Source organism: Dendroctonus ponderosae, unplaced genomic scaffold, assembly GCF_020466585.1.
Source record: "Dendroctonus ponderosae isolate FM_Combo_2020 unplaced genomic scaffold, Dpon_F_20191213v2 Dpon_F_20191213_6, whole genome shotgun sequence".
NCBI classification, from domain to species: domain Eukaryota; kingdom Metazoa; phylum Arthropoda; class Insecta; order Coleoptera; family Curculionidae; genus Dendroctonus; species Dendroctonus ponderosae.
The window spans coordinates 12846886-12859716 of NW_026018814.1; the positions used below are offsets into that span (position 1 = coordinate 12846886).

The following is a 12831-nucleotide window of genomic DNA, read 5'->3' on the forward strand; positions in this document are numbered from 1 at the left end:
TACACTTAGCATTTACTGATATATTATATAATAAAAATAAAAGTCCATTGGAAACAGATTCAAATCCTACAAGTCAGGACTCTGAAAATGACGAATTTGATAATGACTTTGAAGAATTAGATTCTCTTGACATAAACAATTATAAATTTACTGTTCCTGAATTATTGGATGATTATAAAAATAGTATTTGTAAAGTAAGGAAAATTTGCAAATATTTCAGAAAATCCCCTGTCCAAAATAGCATTCTTCAGAATTACGTAAAACGGAAATATGAGAAAGAATATAATCTTATTATTGATTGTAAAACAAGATGGAATAGTTTAGAGGCCATGTAAGAAAGATTTGTACACCTCAAAAACAAAAAAAAAGCAAAAAAATAAATAGAATATTTAAATTTGTAATAAAATTGCCCGGAATTAAAGCTTAAATTGATTTGAATAAGTATGTATGCATAAACTTTATTCACTCTTTTGCTTCGGCTTTGATTATAATTATCATTATATAATACACAGTTATATATTTTCTAATTGTTTTTAATAAGTATCCATCTGTATCTATTAACATTGTTTTAAAAAAAAATAATATGGTTATTATAAAAATATGAAAACATATTGTTTTTATTTATTCGAACCCTTTGCTGAATAACTCATTTCACTATTATAAAAATATTTACATCCTTATATGTGAAAATTATGCATAAACAACTAATAATTGTTTTTAAAGCTTTTTTGCTGAATGTTTCGTGCAAGGGATTTTCAGGGGGTAGGGTCCGTCCGAATAATTGCATTTTTATTGTTTATTGCATTGTTGGAGGATAGCACGTTAAAGCTTTGCGTGTGATCATGGCCAAACCATTTACATTTCGGACTGTTTTTTCCAAATTTGAAAATTTAGACAAATTTACAAAATGCTTGTTGGGTAGTTTGCCTCAAACAATTTTTGTCTTTAAAAAAGACAGAATTTCCTCACGTCTTTAATTACAAATTGATAAATAGTGCACTTATTTCGCAAAAAGAGCGAATTACACATTTATCAAAATCACCTAGAGGTTTTCCTGCGACACACTTGGGCTCAAGCAGTAAAAGAAGATTCAAATCAGTAAAAAAATTAATTTTAAAAATTGCCCTGACGTTTCGATAGCTATTTTCTGCTATCGTTATCAAAAGAACCTAAATGAACCTAAAAAAGAGTACGTTAATAAATTGTGTAACAATAGTAGGATAATACAATATGTAAAAATTAAATCTGATAATTCGTCGGTGCAAATTGTCAACAATTAATGTACTTTGAATTAATCTCATTGTTTAAACTAATAAAGGTTATGTTAATTATTAATTTTGGTGTGAATTTATTTTGGGTGTATGTTTCTCTGGTCTACTTCAGATTTGAACCTGATTGGTAACCATGTATGACTTAAATTAAATGAACATGAAGCAACACAATTAGATGTTTATTGGTGTTTCTTGATTCTTTTGTGTAACGGTCTTGAGGTTTCTCCTATTTATTACTACATTTTTCGTATTGAAACTGAAATTTTGAAATTAACGAATTTATAACATTTTTATTTTGCAAGGTTCTTCATTTAATTAAAGTTATTAAACGTAAACTTTATTTTTTCTAACTTCTTTTTAAATGAATAGAAACATTTTAAATTAAAATTTAGACACATACAATTAGAAATTACCTTCTGCAACCTTCTTCATCGAATGTTTAACATGCATTATTAACAAAACTGACATATTACACAGTGTGTATTGGCATTGAACAAACAGTCAAGCTGTAAACTTATAGAGAAAGAACATGGCAAAATGCCGAAGGTTAGCAAGTTATTCTTATATTTTTGCGCATACGTTTTTTATAGGACTACATTATATTGTATACCATTGAATATATTTGGACAAGACGCATTAAAAGATATAAATAAAGTTCATAATTATTTTATAAATAGAATTCGAGCTCAAAACTCGAACGAATAGCCTCTCTCTACAGCACAAAAAATGAATTTGATTTAGTTACCATAATGGTATACATATACGTATAAGTACATTTTATATTCAAACTTGGGTAATAGCAACAAACCCAATCAAACAGGTCTTTAAATCTGAAAACAGAACAAGTTCTCAAAGACTATAAATATGCTCAGTGTTTGATATAATTTGTAAACAGCTGTCGTAAATATAATTTGAAAGTAAAGGTTTTCGTAGCGCAGCCTAACCTGTTTCTTGCGGTGAAATATTCTAATGCGTCTTTGTTTGTATGCCGATTATAAAACACATGTGATGAAGTTTTCTATTAATAACTGATGTAAAAATCTGAATTTTTTATTCGAAGTAGTTAAGTAGTAATCAAAGTAATGGACTTACATAAGAAGAAAATATTAAAACTTAAATTATGTACTTAAATACCAGTTAAAGTTAACATATATAATAAATTATAACATACGAATCGCTTCGTGAACTTAGTTAAGGCTCTAACTAATAAATTACACTAAGTAGTGATCAAAAGAATAAAGAAAAAAAAAATGAATTTCTTTTAAAAGGTGCTTCCGTAATTCGCTGTTTGGTGACATTGCAGAAATTCTTCCAATCTGATATCGATTAAGTTATGATAGTGGTCGGAAGAATTCCATTAAAAAGCTGGTTACCTTCACTTGAAAGGCAGTTTACCTGCACAAAAGCTTTTTTCGGCCACTCCCTTTGATAAAGTGAATTATAATTCCGTGTTTACGACTGCAACAACCTGACTGTAAATTTGCCTCTTTGTCTTCAATAAAACATCATATTGAAAGTTCCTTAACTTCTATAGTACTGTTACATGCACTAAAGAGGACTTACGTGCATGTTACAGTTCAAATGAGTTCAATAAATTTCTTCAATCTTTAAATAGCTCATTCGTTTTTGAGGTACCTACAAAGAAAATAGTTTACTTAATTCTGTCCTGCTGATAGTCTGTTTTGGTGAGACGTCAGAGGTATTTTATTCACTCAGTTATAATAATTTCATAATATGGTTTAATTTTTAACTATGCCGTATAATCGTATCAACTCAGGTCAATACAAGTAAAATACTGAAAACTGCGAGTTGAATTAGACTGAAAATCAAATTAMMAATTCGTGTTTGGCAAGTATCACGTATTTCAGCTACTGGAATCGGTATCTAGGCGCCTAATCCGAAATCGATCAAGAGAAAATCACGACAGATTAYCTAACTAAAAATACCTAATTGGGTAAGCCTTTATTTCAATAAACTTTTCGCMTAAAGTGGCCGATTGTCGACATATCATAAAAGAGCGATATAGAAATGTAAAGACGGTTGATCAGGTCACGATTAGCATATCAATAAAATGTTTATGCGGAGAGGATTCTCGACAATTAGCGGAGAAATCTATATAACATTTAATGAGAAAATCTGTTCGAGCTGATTATATCATGAAAGCTGAAATAAGTGATAGGCAGTATAAATTGAAGTGGCATCTAACTTACAGACGAATACATTATTTTATATGAACAACTAGTGATTGGTTCTATACTTTAAGTAAAAGACAAATAAAGCTAATCAGCAATTGTAATTTACTTGAATCCGTAGAATAAAAATACCTACAATGTAGCGAAATATTTATTAATAACTGAAGGCCAAGTTACGGATATAAGAACCCGAAATGTAGAAAGTGCTATTGCATATGATGGTCAACAGAAGGGTTATTCTTAAGAATTGGATATTCAACCGCGCATATATTTAACATTCAACATTATTAGGGGAATTAAAAAAACAAGGATAAGATTTTGATAATACTAAACTGATTATTTTGAAGAGGATAATAAAAGTTTAATTATTTAAAAAGTAACGATGAAACATTACATGATAATAGAGAGTTATTGGAAATCATGAATATTGTAAAGCAGTAATAAGGCTAATCCTTATTTTAATACTGCATTTGCGTTATTAACGAACAAAATTATAGTAGCTTTATTCGCGGTAGCGATTCAGGATCGGTTCAGAACCGATAACGAACCGAATTAGAGCGCAGGCTCGGTTCAGGACCTGTTCAGAACCGACCCTCCATCCCTTCGATCCGCGAACGCTTTTAGAACCAGCTTTCAGTAGTACCAACCGGACTTTAGTTACTTTGCGCCTAACATTAATTTCCCAAAACTGAAATGCAATAGAGTGAAAGTGGAAAGACGGAATTACTGTGTTTTGTATGATCATGGCTTCTCTGAGAAAAGGGGCAGTTTTTGATTATTTTGAATAAAAAAGAATGATTGAGGTTGGCCTCATCCTACCGGGCACTTCTCCCGTTACGGGCTCAGAATGGCTGCCGGTCTTCAGATCTCGATCGTTTCTGCACTAAAACACCTTTGTCGACGTTCGACCTGTTTTCCTATGAATAATAAGATCTTAATGTTTGAGTCATGTTCAGCCAGTTTGTTGGGAAATGTCGGTCAAAGTCGTTTTTAGTCAAAGTAAAATAACTTGCTTTAAATCATTTGTCTCATTTTTTTAAAGAGCAAAAGTATAAAAAGAAGGAACTTTGAAATAACTCATTTATGGTTTACGACTAGATACACGTTCGAAGCAAACACCCGTTGATATTTAGAATACTCTGAAATTTTGGGTTGGCAAATTTTCAAAACTTGTGGTCTTTATAGCCAATTCACCTTTCCCTTTTTTAGGCAACTTTTTAAAATTAGTTCAAATTAATTGATGATTTCAATACTAACTAGACAAACTGCATCTGTATTTTTAATAACAAATAATGTAGACTGATAATAACGGTTGAGTCATTGCCGAAAAAAAAACAGCATTTTCTACTACTAAACATTAAAGCCATAGTGCATTGAACTGACTACTTAACAACGCCTTCCAAATACTTCCGTTACCTTTACCATATACAAGAACTGCCATTATTATATACTGCTACAACTTATGGCCGACATTTTTTGCATGCTGATTTTTATCGTGGCATTTTATGTAATGCTCTGTTTTTGGGTGCAATAAATCGTGAGGATATACCGGGTGATTCAAAATTGCCGTCATTTCTTTTAAGGGGAAAATTTCTAGAAGATGTTAACAGTTGCAGATCGAATTTCAACTTTGTTATTAAGAATTATTTTAAAAAACTCCTATGTTTGAGAGGTCGCTTATTAAAATACTTAAGCATTTGAGAAGAAAAATTACCATATCGACTGTATTACTGCACAACAACTTTCCCAGACACCAAATACCGCGGACGGGCTACATTGCTACCACGTATGTAAGATAAACAGGACACATAGACACATTAAATTTCTGGTTTACTCAACATCGGTACAAATTGAGCACGAGTTAATTAACCGAATACGAGAAACTGCTCAAAATGTGAGCTCAGACTGCCGCCAAAAGTGTACAATAAAGTGATGGGGCACAAACATGTTTGGAGTTAAACGGGCTGAATTTCAAACAGTTCATGTGATTTAACAACTTTATTCTATTTTATGTTTTGTTGTTGGTGTTTGTGGTGTTGACATCTGCGCAGAACATTCCCCCTATATTATATTCTGTGCGTCTATGGCGGACTCAGGTACACCACTCTTTTAAACCAAAAATGTTGCCTGCACTGACAATAGTGACAAAATTTATCTTAATCTCGAAATATTTATTTCCCACTTTCCCTTTTGTTGTGTTTGTGGTTGAGTGGTTACTACAGTTTGAAATAATTAAGAAGTAATGAGGCAGATTACCTTGAAAAACATTGTTGCCATCCTTCTGCCCAGTTTTTTTCAAATATCTCAGTTATCAGTAACAATAAAGTTTCTAAAAATTTTTTTCTACTTTCAAAACACTCCCAGAGGAATGTCTCCAATTTTTAATCACCCTGTATGGACTTTGGTTATACTGTATTTTTCAAAATCGTTATCCATATCCAGCAGCACATTTCATAAATATTACATAAACATGCAAAATTAGCCCCCCAAACCAGTTATATTTGCTTACATTTCAATATTATTGCTAATATTAATGATTTCAAGAACAGTAGAAAGTTATTTTATGTTTAACATTAACAGTTCATGTAAACATTTATATTTAATTGCATTTCTTGTGTTAAATCGAGAAATTAATATAATTGAATATATAGCCTAGATTTCTATAATGGATCGCAAACGCAGCTATTCATAAAATGTTAATAATGCAGTCTACAGCAAGCATCTTTATTATCATCTGATATTGACTATTTCATTTATCCCAAAACTTAAAAAGACTGTAGAAATTAAAAAAAGCAACTATTTATGTTTCGATACTGCCAGATTGTTTTTCGTTTGCTACGAAGTTTTAGATCAATTTTGTTTCCATTTTATAAATTGGCTTTGTCAAGTAAATAAATAGGTATATGTATTTCGAAGGTTTTAAAGAGAATGCTAAGTTTATCAGTCAGTTAACACACATTTTAATTCAATTCGTTAAGCCTTCTATAACGCATTTAAAAGATATAACTGCACTAGTCAATAAGGGAATTTAATTAGCATAATATTCAGCACATTTATCTGTATTGTTTGTAACTTAAAGTGAGATGTATTTTAAGTAATGCATATCTATTAAATGTGAGAACTGTATTTTTTCTGAAAACTTTTATATCGCTTTGAACAACCTATTCTACAGGGTGTCCCGGAATATGTGGGCATGTTCTCGGAGTTATTTGGAATTTCTCCAAAACAACTTGCCATAACTTTTAGAAGACTTACCTTTGACAATACGACAGGCGATGTGGTTCATGCAGGATGGGGTACCACCCTATWTCAGCCTGGCAATTCGAGAACACTTAAACAGGCAATTCGGATAACGTTGGATAGGAAGATGGAAGCCACGGGTRGAGGRCCCGTGGCTTGGCCTCCTCAATCGCCAGATTTCAACCCTTTAGATTTTTTTTGGGATATTTAAAAACTYTGGTARAAGTATGCCAATCGGGTTTRCACTAGGGAAAACTTATTGGAAAACATTGAAACATTTTCATTGCTGCCAAATAATAACCAATGTTCAAGCATTGTGGAGAACGCCACAATCTACAATTCTTCGAGCTAGGGAGTGCATAAGATTGGGAKAAGCTTATGTTGAACCTACATACAAAATTGTTCAGTAAATCCGTATTCAACAAACATATTTTTTCCTCGAAAACCGTTCTGTTTATCGATATGAATCAAGAGTGTCTTTTTTTTTAGTTTAACGTTAGGGCTACTTAAATATATTATTTTCGTGCCTTCATTGTAAAGGTAAAAAAATTGACTATTATTGTGCTCCACCTAGTCCACCCCTGGCAAACCAAAATGCTAAAAATGATTTCATGGGTCCTTTTTAACAGCAATGATGTTTAGCAAAAAATAATTAAATTGCATGAAGTATTCTAAAAGTTATTTAAAAAAATCCATTCTCAGGTGGCTCTTTTCGAGGTAGAAACTGGTTGCTTTTTTAACCTCCCCTGTACAAATCCGAGAGCATGTCCACTTATTCCCGGACACCCGGTAGAAGTCGTTAAGGCTGACACCTAAACTTGTAGATATGTGGCGAAGACAAAAATTAAGCAAGAACAGTGAGAATGTTCAACAAGAATGTTCAAATCTAAAGGGCGCTTCAAAATTGGCGACATTCTTGGGAACTGTCGAGCGCTATTTAAAAAATACCGAAAAAATAGATGCAAAAAAAATTTACAAATAACTGAGATATTTTTTAAAAACTAACACAACACTTACGAACAGCACAACAAACTTAGAGATAATTTGATTATTTTTTGGATGATACTATAAACTCGTAACTCTAATGAGTGAAGAAGAGTTCAACGTTTGCAAGATCACCTCTCCGAATTATGTTTCCAGAGCAATAGTTTAAATACCTGCCTTTCAATGTGAACTGTAATTCCTTAAGTTTTATTACAGAACTGCTGAACTTTCACCCTTAGTTTTCATTGCTTATAAGTTGCAAGATTCGAGATCAAAGAAAATCTACGAGAAACATTTTAAACGAGTTTCATGCTTGGTATTAGTGCGTGTTTCTATGAAATTCAAAGCATCTTAATTGCTGTTTATCGGGTTCGGGTCTTCAAATTGATGGGCAGTTCTGCTGCGGCCACTTCGATTTTCTCTGGCAAGTTAATGAAATGATTAATCAATCACATATTAGATTTTAGTCTGGGTTTATGTTTTGAGTGTGAGTGCACCACTCAAAATTAAACCAGTTTTACGTAATCAATCAATATACCAGACAACAGGGTAGGGTTTTAGTCTCGGTCAGATTTTTTATTGTATGTTTCAGATGCAATATCTTGTCTCAGCTGTGTTGAAATTATCTTATTATCACCAAAACGGTATGAATCCGAGCCAATACAACGATCAACAACACCTGATTATTACAATACAACACCTGATTATTAGTTTGCTTCCTTCCTGATTTCCGACTCTTCTTTCGCTGCTCTTGCTATTTTTCTTTTGCTTCCTAACTATTCTCGAACTACATATATGAAATTAATCTTCGTTTACTGTGGTAAGTACACAGTTAGAAATCCAATCGACATTTAGAACAGGATAAGTAGAACAGTTATCTTTTGATTGTTTGCAGGGTTTTTTTGTTTTTTATATTTTGATTTTACACTCTACCATGCTTTCGCAAAAGCTGCTTCTTCTTTATAAGCAGAGTTTTTTTTAAATACTCAAACTAAAGCCATACATTTATATTATTTTATACAAAAATTAATTTCAAAATATTGTTTTCCTGTAAAGGGTGGGTCAAATTGGACAGTTTTAAATGCAAACTACTATTTCTATACCAGATAGACAAAAAATAATGTCGGTATCTCAAGCTTCGATTTTTATGACAAAATCTATGACGAAAACCGTATGTCAATATCTCCAACAGTTTCCGAGATACGTCTTTTACAGAAATCTGCATTTTTGGAAAAGCTCTCTAACACTTTTCCTGTGATTTTTTTAAACTTTCTTCGGAAACACTGCCAAAGCAGTTCTTCACGTAGTATCCGATAGTGGAAATTTTATTTGCGGTAAGCAAATATATTCTTAGTTATTAACAGAAAGTACATATTTTTAAATAGGACACTCTGTATATTTTTTATTAATTATTCAAAACGTAGGATCAATCAATCAAATCATCTAATCGGTACGAAAACTAACAATGTTTGTTAATTTATGATTTATACCAGCAAATACAGTACTATTTTTTGAGCTATTTTTTTAAAGCTTTCTAAACACCCTCAGACCAGATTGCCCCGAGGTAAATGACGTCAATTTAGTTCGTTCTCTCTAGTCAGAAAGAAATTTAAACTTTCAAATAAATGTCGCTTTGTATATTGCACAAACTCGAATATACAACCTACGTTCATCTATTCTGCATGTAATTTAGTATTAAATAAGTTTTTTATGACCACAGATCCGAAAAGGTGCACAATATTATTTCAAGTTAATACTTTCTAAATTTGCAAAAATAATCGATAAATTTGCCATTGGATTTCAACAGTTATACTTATTGCTTAACGTATATGGAAAATAAGTGTTGCAAATCAGCAACTGTGTAGCAATTTGAATATATATTTATTTTATTTCGCGTTTATGTAATTGTTATGAATCGGTCTTTTGTTCCACTGTAACAAAAAAGTAKTAGACTCCACGATTCGGTTTATAAATGAGTCTATTTTACTATTAAATAAGTATGAAGCAGCTCCATTTAATTTGAAATAAATAAAGAAATAATATAAATGCCGATTTTACGTCGCATTAAGTTATTTGAATCGTGTAAAACTGCGAGTCATGTGGGTTGGGTTTGGTCAATTTGAAAGTAAAATTTTTCCATCTCTTTGCTGCCGATGGACTCGAACCTTCGTGCCCGCTGCAAATTGCTCATTAATAACTGCCCCGTGTCTTTTTACTCTGAATGAATTTCGTTTTTAATTTAACTTAAAGTTATGCATAATTTATTTAAAATGTTGCTATCATGCACATTTCTCTTAATTTTACCTCTTCAGATTGATCTTTTCTGATGTGGAATGACTGGAAAAATATCGTCATTGTGTTAAGTTTGCTTGATCCTAAGGTTGATGGTTTCTGATGCAGCTTATGTGAATATTAAATGTTTCATAAGATTTTCATAAATTGTAACTATAACTACGATGTCTTACGTAAATTRTACAAATTTCGAACTRCAGATTTCTGAGGTGAAAACATGATGATTTGACCGAATTCATCAATTCCWAAAGTRGWTATTTTCTTGAAATATATTAAAGGCGTCAAAGTTAAGATCAACAAATGAAAGAAAAAAAACTTGTTGGTATCATTTGATYTAAAYTTCGAATARGGAAGTTTTTARGCTGACAAAYTGAMAATTTCTAAACGCCCAAATTGATTTTCACTAATTTTAGATTCAACACTGGCCATATAAATTGMCTTKTTTTGACGGAAGCATGAYCTTTTTTTAATGCGYGRAAATATRAAAATTRAMGCTTGGTTYGTTAAGAAATGTTTGAATTTTTGYTGCCCCTGTACAAATATTTTTGGTTTTTATCTGCTACGAGCTGATTTTCTTTTGAAACTCTTTTGCCTCTTGAAAAATCTTTGTTAGTCCTACAGYGTCGGTACTTATACAAAAAGTTATGTATTTATMCTAATAAACATATATCTTTATTTCTCCCTTTCATAAAATATTCCTATCTTGAGACAAAGAAGTAATAATCTATCAATAAGGATTTCACTTSATTTAGGTTYTTAATGCATAATTCGGTAAAACAAGAGATATGCGAATATAACATGTTTAAACTTTTRTTTTTATTGGACTTATTTATAAGTKTTGTTACAGTTTCACATAAGTTGGCTYAATCRTATTCCTGATTTTCAGCATTTCGSTCGTTATGAGTGGATTTATTTAGTTTTGCTGACAAATCAACTACATTTCTAAAACTATAATACACGTCAGCATATAAAATAARCTTTTTATTTATAAAATATTGTTCAGCTTAATTCTGTGGGCTATACATATTTTTCGAGACAATTGCTTTTGTTTTCCTTCTCACCGCTTTCACCATCGTCTTCTCGGTGTTCTAGAATCATTTTGCATGAATTCAGGTGTTCCTGTTCTTCCAATTTATCTACCAGTCTTGAAGAAAATGAGATTTTCTCATTCTTCATAAATGTTTTCAATATTTTTATCTACTGCGTGGTCTTCTCACTGTCGCTGTTTCTAGTTGCAATTGCGAAACTTTTCTACTCTTCTTAAGTACGGTTTTAGGAATTTCAAAAACACTTTCATTTCGTAAGTGTTATTTAACTATGCTATCAAAGTTATTGATGAACAATGCCTCTAACATCTAGCAGTTTAAAGTAAGTTTAAAGATGAACCAAATAGCTCGAAACAACACGACTTTATGGACTTGCGGTGACAACTTTTCTGCTGTTAGATCGGTTTTCAGGATTTTGAGCTCATGTTGAAGCTGAAGCTTCACAGATAATCTTGGACAAAAATTCGGTTTACAGCGTTGCATAAAAAATGACTCAATTAAGAGTTGCCTCCGAAATCTGTGACTCTAGACACTTTCAGCTAAAGTGAAGTTCACTTTCATTCTTTCGTTAATTCATGCAACCCGGTATATCGAATTTTTTCGCCAAGTCCAACAACAACTTCAACTACAATTTGAACCCTAGTTTTCGGTTCGGTCGGAAAATCGGTTCAAGAGAAACAATTATCAATATACCAGTTGATTTTTTTCAGACCACGGTACAAATAAAAAAGATGAGCAAAAAAAGAAAAAACCTTTTTCAAGATTAGAGGTGCCTGTGATGTTAAAATAGAAAAGAAAATTAGTTTTGCTCAACTGAGAGCATGAGGAACTTTCACCAATTTTGCATTATTTTATTTGGCACCCTATAGAGACTTTATCTGCACTACTAATTCTTTTGCACGCCTTAGCCCAAAAATAATCGCACTAAGCTTCAAACAGAAATTAAATCGCTTTCAGCGATCAGAATTCATCATCTTGAGCAGTTTATATACATATTGTCTTAAGGTTTTTTGCACTTCGACATGTTCGAGTGCCAGCTAGTGAAAAAAAGCTAAAAATTTCGAACATCGATTTAATTGTAAATACAATAAAATTAAATACTCTGGTCGAGGTGCGCCACTTCATGGGCAAACATTGCGCGGTCCAAATATTCATCAATTGGTGTTTTATGCGCCCTTAAAAGGAATAAAATACTTGATGCGTTCCGAAAAATGCGAAAAAGTATGACAAGCCTTTGAGAACCAATTAGCCTAAACCACTAATTTTATCCATATTCAGAGAAACGAATAATGTAATGGCATGAAACGATAAAGTTTATTCAAACCCTATACTTGTCGTTTCCAGTAAAATTCTCCCATTACTTAACTATTATGATGAGTTAAATGGGGCATATAATCTAGCGTGTCTCCAAACCAAAAATATGGAAGTGAAAATTGCATATGAATCGAGGTTCTAGGTGGTGGAATGTGGGTTACCGCAATATCACATAAGGAAGGAACCAAATAAAACTGTTGATGGTTTACTGCACACATTACATAAGTTAAATTATCATAGGTATGTGACATTAAAGACAATAACTACGTTCAATCAGTAGAAGTAATGTTTGGTTAAATAAGAAATATGTCGCAACGTTTTCATATTTTACATTGTATCGATTTGTTTGGCGCCATTTGTTGTTAGTGTTTTTTCTGGATTAAGAAAATATTTCACTAGCTGTGTGAATTTTGAATCGTGGTTGATATTTGACGAAACTTTTCAATATTCTTTCGGATATTTATTATTTTTCACAACAACTAAAGCAGGAAG

At 31.9% G+C, this 12831-nt stretch overlaps 1 protein-coding gene across 2 annotated transcripts in view; it reads right to left on the reverse strand.

Annotated features, from left to right (window-relative positions):
• The window catches only part of LOC109546558 (probable serine/threonine-protein kinase kinX), a 64307-nt gene that overhangs the window by 32325 nt on the left and 19151 nt on the right, over positions 1-12831 (reverse strand). Inside the window, exon 1 of one of the 2 annotated variants that reach the window (XM_048667364.1) lies at positions 1685-1709. The exons of the other annotated variant lie outside the window; for it this stretch is intronic. The gene's annotated coding sequence lies outside the window, so the exon portion shown is untranslated. Of the gene's footprint in view, positions 1-1684; positions 1710-12831 lie in introns of those variants that run through there. 2 annotated transcript variants of the gene reach the window in all.